The sequence below is a fragment of the Miniopterus schreibersii genome (genome assembly GCF_964146895.1).
Source record: "Miniopterus schreibersii genome assembly, chromosome: 3".
In the NCBI taxonomy this organism is placed as follows: Eukaryota; Metazoa; Chordata; class Mammalia; order Chiroptera; family Miniopteridae; genus Miniopterus; species Miniopterus schreibersii.
In genome coordinates, this window is record NC_138103.1 from 29,927,631 (window position 1) to 29,946,698 (window position 19,068).

Sequence of the window (19,068 nt, forward strand, 5' to 3'; positions counted from 1 at the left end):
TCAAACCCTCAAAGTGGGTGTTCAGAGCTTTCTCAGAAGACTTGGAGCCCCAGGGTAACCTAACACATCTTACTCCATGGTCAACAATTTAAAACAAAACTATTTTAAAACAGATATTGGCCCTGGCCAGTTTTCTCAGTGGTTAGAGCATCGGTCCACGGACCGCAGGGTCAAGGGTTCGATTCCTGGTCAAGGGCACATACCTAGGTTGCAGGCCCTGGGGAGGCAACAAATCAACGTGCCTCTCTCACGTTGATGTTTCTCTCTCTCCCTCTCTCTCCCCCCTCCCTCCCTTCCACTCTCTCTCAAAAAAAAAAAAAAGGAAAAATATATCCTCTGGTGAGGATAAAAAAAAGGATACTGTACTGAAATGTTATTGAGCAGAATGCACAATTTACATTATTTTTTTTTTTCAATATAAGACACACTGTGGTGGGCGGCAAGAATGGGAAAGTTTGAGCAGCCCTGGAAAAAGCTGGAGCAGCAGTGCCCTGGGAAGGTCTATCACATTTTCAAGTACTAGCATCCCTGGTTGGCCTCTGATTAGCGCTCTACACAAATGCTTGTCTTTATATTTCAAACTATGCCCCCGGAACGCCCTAAGTACATGTTAAAATCTCAGTAGAGGCAGAAGCCACTGTTCCTAAGAGCCCAAGTAAGGGAAGATTAAAGGCTTGGAGTTGGGAGCCCTGTTGCAGAACTGGCACCTTCTTCCCCAATTCCTTGGTGACCTTTGGTGGTCATATAACCCCTGGAATCCAGATAAAATGAAAACTGGACAAATAAGTGTCGGGTGTGTTGCACTGAACTTTTGCTTCCTCAAACACGGACAGGCAGGCGTTCTCATAATCCGGCTTTTTCAGACAAGGAGATGAGAGAAAAAGTGATTTTTTTCTGGGGTCCTGTGCTCTCCCCTTTCTTAAGTTCAAAGGCACCTTAAAACCGGGGTTGTTTGTACAGAGAGAGATCAGATTTCTTTGTGGAAGAAGACAATCCCACCCCCCACACCACCACCACCAGAGAAGTGGGCTCCTCTGCAACTGTTTCCAGGCCTTTCCGATAAGAAAATATCAGTCAGCATCCTCTTCAGCAGACAAAAAGCAGATCTTCGCTTCTGCTGAAGTCAGCAGAGAAAGCCACTGAACAAAGAAGTAAATACTCATCAAGCTGGAGCCAAGGTAAATATTGACCTTCTGGCATGATAAATCCTCCTGTTAATCTAAAACAGAAATCTCCCTCTCCGGGTTGCCCTATAAGACATGGATTCTGCAGTTCTCCCAGAAGTTCAGGGAGGCAATGTAAGAACAGAGTGGTTTTCATACTGATTTCTCTAGCAGCCCATGTTCCCAGCTGTTCCAATCCCAGGACCGCACAGAAATGGGCTGGGGTTGACTCAAAGTAGCAGGACGGTCACAACAGAAGGGCTTCTTTGTTTTGCTCCAAACTTTGCGCTTGGCCAGGGCAAAATATGAGCAGAACACGGATATTTTGGAGATGCTGACCCTGAGTTTTCTTCTTTATCTGGACACCCCCAAAATTCCCCCCAGGCCCTATGCAAGGAAAGGTTCTTTGCTCAGCATACCTACAAGTGTTAGCCTACCTGTTTGCCCAAGCATTGGCAGTGGAACAGACATTCAGAAGACAGCAAGACAGATGGCTCCCACAAATAGCCCATCACTAGAGGCGTAACAACTTTGTAAAACATTGTAATTAAGCAGAAAGCACTACCGATGGCCCTGAGACTGTGATTCTAGACCCCAGAGGCAAGAAAGGGGTCTAAGCAACTGTAGAATTTTCCCCAAACAAATGTGAATAAGTATTGTAGACTCTGTTGGTGCTCACCAATGTCTGGATCTCCTGTCCACTCTGGGCACAGAAAAGACCTCCCTCAGAAGCCCCTTGCTGCTAGACAGAGCCATGGACTAGCTCTGGCCAGTGGACTATGAGCAGAAAGAACCTGTGCCACTTCTGAGCCAAAGAGAGAAGAGGGAGTGTGGGTTCTCCAAGCCCTCTTTGTCCCTGTCACAGCAAACCTTCCCTGGGCTGCACACTGGTCAGCCTGGGTCCCTGAGAACAGAACACAACTCCCCACCCACTCCACCCTCTGACTAGCCTCAGATATCCTTTATTTTGAGATGTCAGTTGTCACTGCAGCATCAATTAGCCTTTTCTGATTAATATACCAAGAACATATGCGTTGTTTAGGGGCTTGGTGAAAAGTGGCCCTTTGCCCTGCAAAAGCTGTTAAAATGACCTCGTGAGGGCAAGGTTGGGCCTTTATCTGCATTTCTGCCTGATCTAGGTCACTTTCCCAGCTGTATCCTTCATTCTCAATGAGCAAACCCTCATCTATGACAAACAAAACTGCACAGGTGAGGCTCTATGCCAGGCCCTGGTGGTGCCCAGTCCGGTTAGATATCATTTTCACCCTTAGTTGGACTTACAGGATCCTTAGGAAGGGTGCAAATAAAGAGACATTGTCCCTGATGCCATATGATCCAAAGTTAACAGCTCAGAGGAGCGAGTGGAGGCTGAGAGTCTGGTGGTACTTTGAGCAGGAGCATGGCAAAGGGGCGAAGGCAGGATTGTGTGCTGTGTTGAAAGGGCTGGGAAGCAAGAACGGCTGGGATGGAGCAGGCGTATGCCCAGCACAACACACCTGTGCACACATCAGGTACACGCAGGTGCCTACAGGCACAAACAAAAGCTTGAGAGAGGCCATCTCCCAAAGGAGCCACCCAGGTGAGGGAGGGCTCTGGGTTGGGATGCAGTCTGTCCCCTGACACCTTTTGTCCCCCCACCCCTAACCCTAGGATTCCATCCTCACCTCCAGCTCCATCTGGAAGGCCAGGGCTCGTGCAAAAACCCATGAGGAGTAGTTGTTTGTGGGACTTTGGGGGCCAGGCTCAGGCTAGAGGTAGCATCAGGGTGTCAAAGTCTGAATTCGGAGAGCTGAGTGGGGTGGGGATTACAGATTCAGGGAGCAAAATCAAAGGTGTGTGCCAAAGGCGGGCAAGACAGAGCAGCCCAGTGCTGCTGCTCGGTGCCATTGCTCTGAATGCCCCGTCCTCTAAGTGCCCTGGGCTGTTGCCGTGGATCACCCCTCGGGCATCTACATCCCCATCTCCCCGAGGCCTTCAAACTCAGTGGGTTAAGAGCTGAATTCCATTCTGCCTGCCCACACTTCTGCAAATTAGGAAAAGGTGCTCCCTATTTTTTGGATGGACACAGCCCCCGGCAGGCTCGACCCACAGAGCCCAGGCTGGGTGTCAGCACCCACTCGCTCCTCTGCAGAGATGAGCAGGACATCCACAGCACTGTGGGCCAACCCCCACCCCACCTTGCACCCACCACCCAGAATGAAATCCAGCCCCCCTGCCCCATGTCTGATGGGGTCTACAAGCCCAGTCTATTCTAGATAACTCTTAGATCCTTTCCCTGCACACTCTCACCCCTACCAGCTCTCACAATTGCTGCCAAGGTGCTTGTTCATCTGGCCTTTGTCAAGTCCTCTACAGGCTTTTAGAATAACTCCCAAACAGGTGCCCTGGCCTCCTGTGTCCCCTCCTTCTGCCCTTTCTTCTGTTTGGCTGCCAGAAAGTTCCTCCCAAACACAGTGTGATTCCTTCATTCTTGGAGACAGACCTCTGTTGGCTCCCAATCCTCACCTCCTTGACTGGGCACTTAAGTCCTCTGCCACCTGTTCCTGGACTGTCTTCCCTGCCTATCCTCTCCCTCCCCTTAAACACACCCACTCCTCCATCACCCTCTCCCGTTCCCTACACCCTTCCCCATGCTCCAGCCACAGAGCAACACTTGGAATCCCTCAGTGGGCCAGCCGAGATCTTTCTCATTGCCATGGCTGCACAGACTGCTCCCTCTGTATAGAACGCCCTTTGCTAGAGACGGAACGTTTCTGTCCCCTCCCACCCCAAAATTCATGTGTTGAAATCCTAATCCCTAATGCGATGGTATTAGGTGGTTTGGCCTTTGGGAGGTGCTTGGGTCATGAAGGTGGAGTCCTCATGAATGGGATCAGTGCCCTTATGCAAAGGAGATGCCCCAGAGCTCCCGCACCCCTTCTGCCCTGTGAGGACACAGCAAGGAGATGGATGTCCATGAACCAGGAAGAGGTGCTCACCACATGGAATCTTCCAGAGCCTTGATTTTGGACTTCCAAGCCTCCAGCACTGTGAGAAATAAATGTCTGTTGTTTGTAAGTCCCCCAGTCTGTGGTATTCTGTTACAGTAGCCCTCACAAACCAAGACACTCTCCCAGCCTCATTCTGTGTCCTCCTGGTGAGCCTTCTTCAGGATCCAGCCCTTCCCCAACCCCTCCCACAGGATGGATGCCCACTCTGCGCTCCCAGAGGTCCCTCCACAGCCTCCTGTATGGTCCCTCTTCCCCTTGCCATGCTTGCTTCTTAACACGTTTGCTATCTCCACAACACACCAAGACCAACGGTAATTTCCCACTCTCCTCTGTCTCCCTGGACATAAAGATCACTCAGTCAGAACTTAATAAATATTAGCTGGATATCTGAGTAAATCAGTGAATCATTTGGTTCATTCTCCCAAGCCCCCAGGAAGAGGAGAGCCAAGGCCAAGCTGCCCTCCAAGAGGTGGCATCTGGAAGGCATCCATTACAGTTTTGGGCCCTGAGCAACACAACGCGTTCCTTATTTCTTGGTATGTGATGAAGAAAAAGAGAGAAACGCAAATGAAAATCTCAGGTGAGTCCTGCAGATGACCAGACCAAAGAAGGAACTCGCCGTTCATTCCAAGAGGCACTGATGCCTGCCCTGCTCACATCTCTATCCAAAATCATTGAACTTAGCACTTAAGAAAGAATTGTCAGGTGTTATCTTCAAACCAGAAGTCTCCAGATAGCCTCATAAATATCAGCCCACCATCATCTTATGAGGACTTACCGCGGAGGCCTTTGTTGTGCATAATCTAAACCACCTTCCCTGTGCTCCTCAGAGGCGTGTTTTGCTGAAAACCGGAGGGAAGGCAGGCCATATTCCCTAAGGGGTGGCTTTGATTCCAAGGCCCAGAAAGAGAATGAAAGGTCGTTCCACTTGATAAGACCTTATTGCAATTTACTATTAAGAAGTGTCTGTTTGAAGTTGAAACAAGTTCTAGATAAGCCCTTCATTGAGAAACCAGGGAAACAAGGGGGGAAGAGGGGAGATAAAGCAGTTGGAGTGGAACTCTGATTAGAGAGTCATTAATTAAGACCATGAAAGTCCTGTGGAGTTTCCTTTGATTGGAAAAATAGAGGACTGCAGAATTAAAGGCTTTGGTGGGGGGATCTTTTCATGCTAAAAGAGCCAAAAATTATTTCAAGGATTTTAAAATTAAGGCATTATTAAAGCTAAGGCGTTCGTTGTAACCAGAAGACCCTGTCAATTTAATGAAAATCTTATGGGGATGAGGGGGACAAAGAAAGTAACCCATTTTGTTTCAAAGCCCCATGCAGCTATCTGATTCCACTCAAAGGTACTTTCAGTCTGGTATGTGTGCTCTCCCAGAGCCACCCAGAGGGACTTGACCATGGGGAGGAAGCCGCCCTACAGTCCAGTGCACACCTCCTGGTGCCACCCAGAGGCTGCTGCCTATCTGGTGTGAGTGCTGTGCTCAGGGTGCAGCGCCAGCCTGGATCTGCCTGAGGCTCTCCCTGGTTTTCCTCTGTGGCCTCCAGGCTCTCCAGCAAGGGCTCAGGTCCAACAGGACCCCAGCTTAGACACTTACTATAGGGTGCTTTAGGCTACTTTCTTTTTTTAATGTTTTTATTTATTTTAGAGAGAGAGGAAGGAAAAAGGAGAAACATCGATCGATTGCCTCCCATAAGCACCCCAACCAGGGACCCAATCCACAACCCAGGCATGTGCCCTGAGTGGGAATCGAACCTGTGACCTTCCTCAGTGCATGGAACAACACTCTGCCTGGCTGCTTTCTTAACCTCAGCTGAGAAACCTTCAGTTTCCTCCTCTCTGTGTAAGTTGGAAAGAATGTCTCCCCTAGGGTCACCAGGGAAATGCATCCCTACGTACATTCCTAGATATAAAATTAGAAAAGGGCCTGGCCTATAGAAGCTCAAGATGCATTGGTTCTCTTCCTCACTTTCTCCCTCCAACCCATCCCTAAGTAACTTTCAGAAAAGATGGTTCTAGAATGCAGATCATTTCATTCCCCTCTAGGCCTTTGCAGAAGGTGCCAAGGATTTGGATGTAACCTCACTCAGGCCAAAATGCCCTCTTGGCCTCATCCCTTGTCCCAGCTGCTACCCTCTAACACCTGCAGTGACTCCCTGTTGTCTACAGAATAAAGTCTGAACTCTCCTTGGCCTGGCAGTCACCTGACCCAAACTACCTTTCTAAAATTATCTCTCTCCACTTTCTTTTATATACATAAATCCCAGACAAGCCATATTTGCAGGGTTGGAAAACTGCAGGAGTTAAGATGACATTGTACATGGCTCAGTGCCCAGGACCCAGAGGCAAGAGACACAGTTCCTGTCCTAAGGAATTGGGAAGACAGATTAGTGAACCCACAGGTATAAGCAGTGTGATACCTGCTGAAACAGAAACATGCACGAGGTGTTTAGGAAGTGCCAGGAGAGGAACCAACTGCTAGATCAGCCTCTGGGGGTTACAGGTGTCTCAGAAGAGACCTACATGAGCCAAGTCCTAGGGATAGGTAGGAGTTCACTCACAAGAAAATGAGGAGGGTGTCAGAAGGGGGAACAGCCAGAGCAGGGAATGGCACAGAAGGAGGCTGAGCAGAGAGGATCTGGGGGAGGACAAGAAATGAGGCTATATGGCTGCACTGGCAAGGACACATCATTAGGGGCTTAGTAGGCCAAAGCTGTCCCATTAGCAGCGGATGGAGCACCCCTAAAGGAGTTTCAACCTGGCAAGAAATGATCAGGTTTGCATTTGGGGAACATTTCTCTGGGGGCAGAAAGTAAAGCAAACAGGAGCAGGGAAGGTCAGAGGCTGGGAAACCAGTTTGGAGACTCTTGCAGAGAGGTGTTCAGAGCAAAACTTAGATTAGTGGTCATGGTGATGAGGGAGCAGATTAAAGAGAATTCACAAAACTTGCTGACCAGTGAGACCTGCACCATCTCATACTGTAGCCACCAGCACATGGGGCCATCGAGCTCTTTGTGTGTGTTTTTTCCACTTTTATTAGTATTTATTTTATGTTGAATTTACTCCCAGGCCATAAGTTTTTGTTTCTTCAGTTTCTTCTGGGATATCTTTTGCTTCTGTGCCACCTCCTCTTCTGGCTTGGGAACAATCTGCTCTTTCAGTAAGGATCATCTCAATGTGGCAGGGAGAGCTCATGTATGGGTTAATCCACCCAAGAGCTCTATTAGTTCTGCACCAGGTCTTGGGAGCTTTGTTCACCTGGATGTGCTCAATGACTGGAGAATCTACATCTAAACCCTTAAGTTCAGCATTACTCTCTGCATTTTTAAGCATGTGCAGCAAGATTCAGCACTTTTGGGGCCACAGACCCTGTGTCCAGCCCCACTGTTTCACCTGGGAACATCTACCAACCATACCACTGTAACAACAGAATGGCACACATTGCTTCTGTAAAGCGGCATCCTTCAGATATTTGGTAGCTTTTTGAATATGCGTATCCTTGATGGCCTGGGCAGTTTCACAAGTGTTCTTAAAGTGAACACGAAGACTTGAGCCTCTTGATTTGCATGATTTTGTGGGGTTTTCGGGTCAAGTGAATAGCGACCCATTTTCAGAGGGCACCTCTGGCTGCTTTCAGGAAGAACACCATTGAGCTCTTGAGGTCCAAAATGAGATGGCTGTAAGTATAGCATGCGCACCAGGTTTTGAAGAGGTAGTTCTCAATTTTAAAAAATATATAAAATATCTCACTAACAACTTTTATATTGTTTCTATGTTAAAATGATCAAATTATTTATATTGAGCTAAATAAATTTGTTAAAATTAATTTTCCTTAATTATTTTTAATGTTTTAATGTGGCTGTTAGAAAATTCAAAATCTCATATAAAGCTTACATCATATTTCTGTTGGGTGGTGCTGGATTAGCAGGACCATAAAATGGGGAGGAGTATCTAAGATGACTGTGGGTCCCCACCCAGGAGACAGAGTGATGATAACGGTGACACCAGTAGGCTGGGTGGCACATGCAACCCCAGCTTACTGGATGCAGATACTTTCCCAAGCACCTTAACTATATACTCTGTTATTCCTCCAAACAATCTAATGAGCTGAGTGCCATTATTATTTCCATTTTACAGATGGAAAACTAAGGCACAGAGAGGTCATGGGCAGAGTTGGGATTTGAATCCAGGCAGTCTGTCTCCAGGGTCCAGGCCCTTCGTCACTACAAATACTGCCCACTTTTAGAAGTGCCACAAACTGAGTGTGGGAGTGGGGAAGCAGGCTGGCCAGGTGGAAGGAAGGAATTCATTTGGAGATGCATTGAATGTGGCCCTCTTGGACATCCAGGGAGATTTTTCAGGGAGGTCACTGAAGGGACAGACCTGGAGCTCAGGAGACAAATCCATGCTGGAGACCGAGACTATGAAGTCATGGAACAGATCATAAGGATCCCGGGAGGGAGCCCAGCCAGACTACTCCCCACTCAGCCTGCCCTGCACTCCTTTCCCCCTCCCTCCCCCTCTAATGCCCTGCCCCAATAGAATCATCAATTCATTGATTCATTTGACAAATATTTATTGAGTGCCTAGGACATGCCAGGCACTTAACTATAAAAAATTTTTTATTGCAGCAGGAGAATCTTTTGAAAGAAAAGCCCTAAGAAAACAAATAGATTAAATTAGGGGAGGAAGAGATTTCTCAACTTCATATAAAACCACTGGAAAGGAAAAGACCATGTGTTTAGTGAACAAGACAGACCAAGACCCTGACATGAGGACACTTATGTTCTGCTCAAGCGTTCTGGCAACAAACAAGAAAACAATAGGAATTCCATTTTTAAATCTCAGGTGTTATGAGGGCTAGAGGACACTGCTTTAGATGGAGAGGTAGGGGCTGGCCTCTGGGAAGAGGTGACATTGAAGCAGAGACTTTAATGATGTGAAGGAGTGCATATGAGAAGCTCCAAGCAGAGGGAACTGTAAATGCTAGATGCTAGATCACGACATGTTCAAAGAGCAAGGAAACTGGGGCAAGCAAAGGAGAGGGGATAGGGAGGGTCCAGACCATTCTAAGTGTTACAGGAAGCCAGAGGAAGGACGAGAGTAGGAGCTGGAAACCAGTGTCAGGGGTGGATGGCAATACTGCCATAGAATAGAAGAAGGAAGCTGGTGGCATGGCCTTGAGCCACAGTGTTCCTCTCTGGGTCCACAGGGCCAAGACAGGTGTTCCATTCTGAGGGGGTGCCTGTGAACCCCAGGGCATCTTCCCAGGGTCCTGACGCACATCCTGCCACTGTTGGCTACCTCCATCCCCTTCACACACTGACTGTGCCGATTTACTTCCCCGTCAGGGTCCAACATGGTTTAGGAAAAAAAGCACCCAATATTTTGAAAGGGTTGTGACTGGCCCTGGCCAGTTTGGCTCAGTGGTTAGAGTGGCGGTCCATGGGCTGAAGGGTCCGGGGTTCGATTCCAGCCAAGACACCTACCTTGATTGCAGGCTTGGTCCCCAGCCTCAGTAGGGGTATATACGGGAGGAAACCAAGCAATGTGTTTCTTTCACGTTGATGTTTCTTTCTCTCTCTCCCCCTTTTACTCTTCCTCTCTGAAAAAGCAATGGGAAAAATATCCTCAGGTGAGGATTAAAAATAAATAAATAAATAAATAAATAATAAATAAATAAATAATAGGGGTTGTGACTGCAATGAAGGAATGGTGAGTAGAGGGTCTTAGATCTAATATCCAATCCTGGATTACCTGAAGTGCTGGCTTTTCTCTGTTTGGCACCCCACCACCCTCCAAAGTCACCACCTACCCTTCCTTACCCTTCTCTGAGCCTGGATCCTGAACCCCATTGACTGCATCACCTGGCTGCCTTTGGTCAGCCAATGGGAGGAACCCGCAAAAGAGAGGAGGCCATGAGGAGAGTGAGAGTAAGATTAGGGTATTTCTTTCCTGTTCTGTGCTGGTTTAGGACCCAAGTCTCTGGCAATAACTGTGTTCTTCTTTAGCTCCAGCTGCTTGCCAGGGGCCCCTTCCACACTCCATCTCTCAGTGGGCCCCAACAGCATTAGTCCCAGTGTTTCCCCATCCCTTGTTTGCTTCCTTAACCCTGCCCACCCCTCTAGAAGAGCCCCTTCATTGAAGCCTCTTCATTTGAATCATGTGGGGTCCATTCTGTTTCCTGCCAGGATCCTGACTAGTGCAGCCAGTTCATAGGAAATAAAACTGGGGACCCATAGAGTGCTGTGCAACTCCCCGGCCAGCCACATGTGTTTCTATAGATTGTAGACTGCACAACTGCACGGGCTGCCATTCACTTTGCAACCTGTGGGAGTAATTCACCCTGGATTTATGCAGCACACATGCTGCATAGCTGAACCCGATGGCCCTGAATTTGTCCAAGGTCAGTCAGCTCCTGGCTCTCACGGCAGAGTCCTGACCTATGTCCCATGGCTGTTGCGTCACCCCAAGCTGACTCTCCACTCTGCCATACCTTTCAGCGGATGAGCTGAGCCAAGTTGCAAAGTCCATTTCACCTCCCTCATTCCAGGCGCAGCTCAGCCCCCAGCCCTTCCACATTTGCAGTATCTCTCTGAAGAATGAGACGGAGGTAGCCCACTTGTTCCTGTTTTGCAAACTTCTTATCATTGATAATGAGAACCTCTGAGTGTTTATTTTAAGGATAGACGATTAACATCCATATTTTGCCACTGGTAAGAGCTGATTAAAAAAACATCTTCAATGAGACATCTAAAAAAAACCTGTCTAATGCAAAAAGAATACTAACCCAAAGAGAAAGAAACTTGAGTTTCAAAAAAGTGCAATCATAGATAGAATAGATATGTAATGTGGGGTGAAATAGTCCTCCAAAAATCACTGCAGGTGGGACCTCCAGACATGATGTGCCTCACAATGTGATGTAATGGGACCATTCATGAAGAATCTGTGTCTGAAAAGGAAATGAAACCTCAGTCCAGTGAAGCCTCTACAGCAAACCATGAATGCATAGGAAATACAGGAGAGACAAGTTTAACAGCACCAGAAGGAAGCAATCAGCCAAGTCCAAACGCAGGACATTCTCCAGCCAGTTGACCTGGTTTCTCCAAACATCAATGGTGTGAAGGGGGAAAAAAGAAGGTGAACTGTTATAAATTAAAAGAGACTTACCAAATGCATTGGATTGGATCCTGGAACAGAAAAAGGACATTGGTGGAAAAACTGATGAAATACAAATAAACTCTGAAATTTAGTTAATAGTCGTGTACCAACATTAATTTCTTACTTTTGACAAATGCACCGCCGTTGTGTAAGATATTAGCTTTAGAGGAAACTGGATGAAGGGTATATGGGAACTCTGTATTAGCTTTGTAACTTTTCTGTAAAGCTAAAATTATTCCAAAATTAAGAGGTAATTTTAAAAAGTTAGAGAGAGAGATTTTAAAAGTATAACAGCCAGATACAATGGGTGGCCTTTGTTTGGATCCTGGTTTCAACAAATGAATTGTAAAAACATCTTAAAGACAATCAGGGAAATTTGAATATGGGCTGGATATTGGATGCTATTAAGGAATTGTTGTTCATTTTATTAGGTGTGATAATGACATGGTGGTTATGCTTTTTAAAAAGCCCCTATCTGTTAAACACATGTATGTACTGGTGAAATGACATGATGTCTGGGACTTGCTTTAAAATACTCCAGAAAAAAAAAGCGATGATGGTAGATAAATGAGACTGAAAATGGGTGATAATTGTTGAAACAGATGATGGGGATATATCTTAAATTGTCTGTATAAACAAGTTAAGAAAAAGAAGATAAGGCCCTGGCCCAGTGCCTCGGCCGGTTGAAGGGTCATCCCATCTACCACAAAGGTTGCGGTTTGATTCCGGTCAGGGCACGTGCCTAGGTTCGCGTACAGGAGACAGCCTATCGATGTTTCTCTCTCTCTCTCTCTTTCTCTCAAACCAATAAAAACATATCCTCTGCTGAGGATTAAAAAGAAGGAAGAGGGGGAGGAGAGGGGGAGGAGAAAGGGGGGAGGAGAGAGGAGGGGGAGGGGGGAGTCTGTGTGCACCCTTCCCCTTTAAGGAGCTTAGGGACTTCCCTCTGAGATGGAACAGTCTGGTCACCAGTTTGCTTTTTTCCCTGATTAATGCTCACTGCCGAGCCACCAAGTGACATACTTTCAACCGTAACGATGGGACCACTAAGGTAGCGATACAGGGTAGTGCTGGGGATTTGGGTCCTGGCAGCCTTTGTTCAAATCCTGGATGGCCTTGAACAAGTTAGTTTCTGTGTCTTGGTTCTACCTGCTGTAAAATACAGAAGGTAATAAAAGTGCCTACAAATTAGGTTGTTGAAAATTTTAAATGAGTTGATATGTGCGAAGTGCTTCAAGTTGGGTGTAGTACCAAGTAAGGACTCAACAAACGTTAGCTGATTTCATCACCATGAATACATACGGTTCTTCCCACACTCACTCACACACACACACCACCCCGCGATGCCTCACGTTCTCCATTCACTACAACTTGGTGGCCAAAGCATTCCTGTCTCCAGCTTTCCAGTCTCTCCTTGGCTTCATAACATATCCCACATGAATGTTAAGAATCGCCTCAAGTCATTTGGCCAGAACTGTGCCTTTTAGTTTTCACATGCTCCTAATTTTCAAATTAAATTCTCTTATTTTCATGGTCTTTGTCACAAACAATTTGACTAATCCCCTTCACCATTTTGAGAGACTTCAGTTGGGTCAAAGAGATCTTTTTTCAAATAAGAACTTGCCAAACCTCTCCAGCCTTTCCTTATAACTGGCTGACGATTGATGACAGAATCGATGTGATGTTGATCCTCAATGCCGCATCCCCCAGGGGACCTCACGTCTATCCATCCTGTGGCTCTGGGTAGGTTCTTCTGCCATCAAAGTAAAAGGAAGCACGCCTTTGATTTATGATGGGCTCTGCCATTCTGCAGCCCAGAGTCCTGTCCAGCCTTTGCACTAGAGCTGTGCCATAAGCCAAGAGCTTGCGAGGGACATTTAAAGGAATCCTCTCCTGACATGTTAACCCCATACGAGCACACTTGCTCTTTCAGGGCAGGTATTTAGCTAGTCAGTCTACCTTTGATGGCACTACACAACACAACCAAGCCGCTTCCTGGTCTTAACTTGTAGTGATCTGAAGCCCCTGTCTTTGCAGCTTTTTATGCCTATGGAGAATGACAAGTCTTTGAAACAGCACTACGCTGGAGCTGGGCCAGGTTTGCACAGTTATAAAATCTGACAGTGATGGAGTCCTGCCCAGGTGCCAGGAACTGAGCTGAGTTCCTTGGGTGAGTTGGCACATTTATTCTCACAACAGTCTACAAAGCAGGTGTTATTACTATGGCCATTTTACAGGCAAGATAATTGAGGCATAAAACAGTTAAGTAGCTAGTTCAAGGTCACCCATCTGGGAAGTAGTTGTAGCGCCACACTTTGAACTCAGATTGTCCAGCTGCAGAGCCTCAACTCCTTGCACACCCATCGCTGCCTTGCACAGCTGCCCACCCAACAACAGGCAGGGACAGCAATGCTCCAGTCTGATTTGTTGTGATGTTTTTTGGATGTCACTGAACTGAATGAATCAAACCATTTTGTTGTTGGTGGTGATGATGATGATGATGATGATGATGTTTGGTCCATTTGGTTGTTTGGTTCATTTGGTTGTTTGGTTAGTCTGTTGGTTGGTTGTTTGGTTGGTTGGTTAGTTGGTTCTATCTGAATGAATTAATGTCTGGCTACAATGTGTCAAACATCTTCATGTCCATTATCTCACTTTATTGTTCCAAGAATCCTATGACATACAGCTTACTATTCCTATTTTACAGAGGCTCAAACAAGATTTAACCCTTACCCAAAAGTACATTGCTAGTATTTAGACAGAATTCAGAAAGCCTGAGTTGCCGATGGCTATGGGCAAGGACCTTCAGCTCACAGACTAATAACGCCAAAAGTCCACCAAGATATCCAGAGAGAAGGCAGGGTCCACACTAAAGCAGGGCTCTCCCACAGGAGACCAGCAGGAAGAAACCACAGGAAATCCGCCTTCTGCTCCTTGTCACATTGCCTTGTGCTGTCCTGACTTGCAGGCACCATCACATGAGGAAAACTCTCTTCCTTTCCACAACCTGCTATGAGATTGATTAGATAATGGTAGCAACGTGTTTTGAAGGGAAGCGATGGAGGAAACACCCTGTGTTTGTTTTTGGGTTGATTCCCAGGGGACTTCAGACAAGATTAAAGCCAACGAATAGGTCTGCTCAGATCCCTGGGCTGCTTTGTATGAGAAAGTAATTGTTTCCCCAAACAAGTCTCCTACAGGGGCTGCCAAAATCACCCAGCTCTGCTCCACACCCAAACATGTCTTCCTTCAACTTGGCTGTCACACAAGGAAAAGGAAACTTACACAGTCAGTTCAATCACAGACGGGTCCATGAAATGTTGACATATACTTGGACATCAAAGTGTGCCTTTAGTGAAAAACAATTGCCAAATGTTTTAAAACATGACTCTAATATGTAAGTTTTATCAGGAGGGAAAAAGAAAATGAGATTAATAGATGAGACATATTATCAAACCAGACAATCAGAAGGGAAGGAACATCCAGGATGTTTAGTCCAACCCCATCCATGGTCAAGTCTACTCCTCCCCTCCCAGAATGCTTTCCTGCTGAGGCCAAGTGGCCACCAGCCTGTGTCTGCACACCTGTACACACTGGGCAGGTTGTATATGAATTCCCAGCTGATAAGAGAAGAAACATCAGAGAAGTTAGCTGATATTTTCAACATAAATATCCCTGTCCCAAGCCATAGGCATCATTAGTTTGGAAACTTTGAAACTTAATTTTATATTATACTCTGTTGATGACGCTGTAAAGAAACAGGGACTGTTACCCATTGCTGGTGGAAGTACAAAATGACACAGCCTTGACAGAGAGCAACTTAGTTCTATTTATTCAAATCAAAAGTGCATATACCCTTTAACCCAGCAATCCCATTTCTGGGAATTTATGCTGTCTGTACACCAGTACACATCAGAAATGAGATACATATGGTCTTAATTGCAACATGGTTTGCAACCGTATCATGCTGGGAACCACCAAGTGCACATCAAAATGTGTCTGATTAAAGTATGGTACAACCACATGGTGGAATACTATTCAGCAGTAAAAAAGGCAATGAAAGCTCTCCTCTTGAATCCCTATCCCAGTCATCTCCTGTACAAACATGAAAAGATCTCCAGGCTATACTGTTAAGTGAAGGAGAGTAAGGTATTAAACAGGATATATAGAGTATGGTGACTTTTGTGCAATAAAAAGAGAAATAATATCATATATTAATATTTGCTTTTATGAGGAAACAATGCAAGACCAATAAGAAACTAATAAAAGTGCTAATCTATCTGGGGAGGAGGTGGGGAATGCGGTGAATGGGAGTAGAGTGAGAGAAAGACCTCTTCCGGATTAACCATTTTCTAACATTCTTATTTTGAACTATTTGAATATGTTACCTGCTTTAAAACACACAGAAACACAAAAAGAACAAAATTTAGCCTTGAGCTTTATGGAAGAAAGTTAATGAGCAGATATCAGAGTATCCTGCTTGTCCCAAGGTCTCTCTTCCATCTCCTCCACCATCCAGCCTTCCAGTGATCCACCCATGCTATGGAATCGTCCACCCCTCCCCACAGGGAGAGGAGACCTTGCCCTTCTCTCCCTCCCTGGGTGTTGCAGTCTCCAGAGCCTCAGGCTTTGTCCACAGCCTACTGAAGCCCTGACTAGCCCAAGGGGAAAGCTGAGGAAAGCTGGGGGGATCCCACTCCAGTTCCCTACCAGCCAGGGTTGCAGATGATTTCCTCCTTGATTATTCCCAAGCCACAATAAAGGCTCTTGCCGGATTATTCTCTAAGTCAAATAACGGTTTCAGGAGCCAATGTCATCTAGTGTCACAGGAGGAGAACATGCTCCTCCCGTCTTGGGGAAAGAGTGACCTGGCATTATTCTGCTGGGCGTTTTTATGCTCCCTGAGCCAGGCCTGGAGTAGAGGCGCCACCGTGAGGAAACAGCTGCTCACAGCTCCTCCTCCCCGGCCAGGGAGCCAGGCAATGCAGGGTTTCCCTCACCCTAGCTCTCCCACCTGTGAAAGAGGAGCTGAAGGAGTTTTCCGCACTTCATCGCAAAATAATTACGCCTCCAAATGCAGCTTATTAGCAAAAGGTTTAAATATATGGCATTAAAACAATAAAACAACCTGCAATCCATAGCAAGTGATAAAAACGAAGTCTATAAAAATAATCACGTTTCTTGAAAGGCAAAAAGTACATGTTCTAATATATTAACTAATATCAAGTGATGGGCTTTTGTATTAATAGTGTGTTTCTGCTGCTTTGATATCTCAGGCCTTGAAGACCCTGAAGAGACTGCCCCTCTCAGGATTATTCCCAGAGACTATAAACTCAATGCTGAGCACACCATCCATATGCAAATAAACCAATCTTGAATCCCTATCCCAGTCATCTCCTTTTCTGTCTCTCAAACTCTGGATGCTATCCTGCCACCCTAATCACTCCAGGGCCTAGTGCCAAACAATTAGAGACAGCCCCTATGCCCCAAAAGCCACCAAAATCATTCAAACTGGCCAACCCTAAACCTGCTTACTCTGCCTTCCCCATTTCTTCCTGAAGAAATCACAGTAAAGGCTCTTGCCTACATTTTTCCATTGATCCCTCTGCCTTGTGAGCAACCCTGGTGCTTCCCTGTGAGCCGCCCAACCATGTGGTGATGTGCACCTCCTCCTGGGAACTGTGAGTAACAAACTGTCTTTTCAATGGCAGCCATCTCCAGATCTGTCTGACTTACCATATCTGAATGCCAATAAAGCCTACATTTTAAAACAGCTTTATATGAAGGTGACATTTATTCAGAAAAGAAGGTTCTAGAATCATCTTGGTTAAATTTCAGATTAAAGCCTGGCCCAAGAAGAGACAATGCACCAAATCTGAAATTGCCTTTTTCATGGATGCATAAAGGCGGCACACTCCATAATGCACAATTTCCAAGCAACCCACAGGTTCATCACAGTCATTCCGAGGTGTTGTCAGCGACATTTTCACATGCCTACATAATCTAATTTGCTCTTAAACATATACACAGTGAGGAAGGTGTATAAAAGAAGACTTCTTGAGGTAATGAGTGCAGGTGGAATCTGCAGCTGCATGTTTAATGTACAGTAGCCTTCATTTTAAGCAAATATACAGAATTTGGAGCTAAGTTGAAAAAGCAGGAAATTAGCTAACTTTAGCAAGAGTAAAATAGCTATATGTAAGATATTTTAGCAGGAATACATCATGTGTTAGTCAGAGGCATTAACTTATTTGTGATAGGTTAAACATATGACATAAATTCTCTCTGAGAGAGATGGTTGGTAGGGAGAGAGGAAGGAAAGGAGGAAGGAAGGAAAGAAAACAGGAAGGGAGGGAAGAAAGGAGGGAGGGAGAATGGAAGGAAAGGAAGAAAGAAAGAGAGAGAGAGAGGGAGGGAAAGAGGGAAGGAAGGAGGGAGGGAGGGAGGGAGGGAGGGAGGGAGGGAAGGAAAGGAAAGGAAAAGTATAATTGGTGTAATAAGAAAATTCTTGTGATCATGGCTGTAGAAAGAGTGAGTCAAAAGCATCACAAAATTGTTATAAAGGCCTGAGAGTGTTACAAGTGACATGAGCTACCAGATATCAACCACCTAATGTGCCAGGAAATGAGCTAAATTGCTCACATGTCTCATCTCACTCTATTCTCCTAACAACCCTATAGGATGGCTTAGAAGTCTCAGTTCAGTAGGTGGGAAACTAAAGTATTGTGTTCGTTATCAATTGCTACATAACAAATTCCCCCAAGACTTGGCAACTTAAAACAACTTATTACCTTGTACAGTTTCTGTAGGTCAGGAATTTGGGAGCAGCTTAGTTGGGTGGTTCTGGCTCAGGATCTCTCTTGAGGTTGTAGTGAAGATGTTGGCTGGGGCTGCAGTCATCTGAACGCTTGACTGGAGCTGGAGGACCACCTCCAGGGTGACTCACTCACGTCTCGCAGGTTGATGGCAGTAGGTAGGCAAGAGGCCTCAGTTTCTCACCACGTGGAGCCCTCCACAGGGCTGCTTGTGTACTCAAAACATGGCAACTGGCTTGCACCAGAGTAATTGATCGAAGAGAGTGGAAGGCAGGAGCTACAATGTCTTTTTATGGCCCAGCCTCAGAGGTCACACATCCCTCAGATTTCTATTGGTTACACAGGTCAGCCCTACTCAGTGTGAGAGGGGGCTACACAAAAGCATTCATACCAAGAGGTAAACATCATTGGGGCCATCTTGGATGCTGGCTTCCACTGAGCACAAGAGTTTAAGTAGCTTTTTAAAGATCTCTCAGCTAATTTCAAATTCTGCCTTACTCCGAAATCAGTACTCTTTCTGCTGCACAACAGCCTCCCAAAGCCTGCATGCAGGACACTGCCAAATGAAGACAAAAGGTCCTGGTTAAGCCACATCCCTGTTTCATCGTTTTTTTGCCAAAAGTTTTATCTTCAATCCACTGGGAAATATTTTGTTATATTGAGAGCATAGCTCAGGCTTTCTAATGGAAATTGATGAAAAATAATTTTACTTTATTGATTTTGCCCTAAACCAATCTTGCTGACTTCATCCCTGGCTAAAGCTTTTTTTTTTTTTTTTAAAGAAGGGGATGCCTGTACTAATAGAAGACAAAATACTTCCAGGTTGCAAATCATTTTGCGATCATTCCTCTTTTCGAGAGCTGAACTGAATATGTTCAGATCTCTGTGTTGTATGAGGAGGTGATTGAAGGGCATTTTTATCCCCTTGAATAATA

General features: G+C 45.8%; 1 pseudogene across 1 annotated transcript; it reads right to left on the reverse strand.

The window, feature by feature from the left end:
* Nucleotides 1–7,216: 7,216 nt before the first annotated feature.
* LOC308554163 (large ribosomal subunit protein uL22 pseudogene) lies at nt 7,217–7,765 on the reverse strand (annotated as a pseudogene). Its single transcript has one exon. The product of its transcript is annotated as a large ribosomal subunit protein uL22 pseudogene (transcript).
* Nucleotides 7,766–19,068: the final 11,303 nt, after the last annotated feature.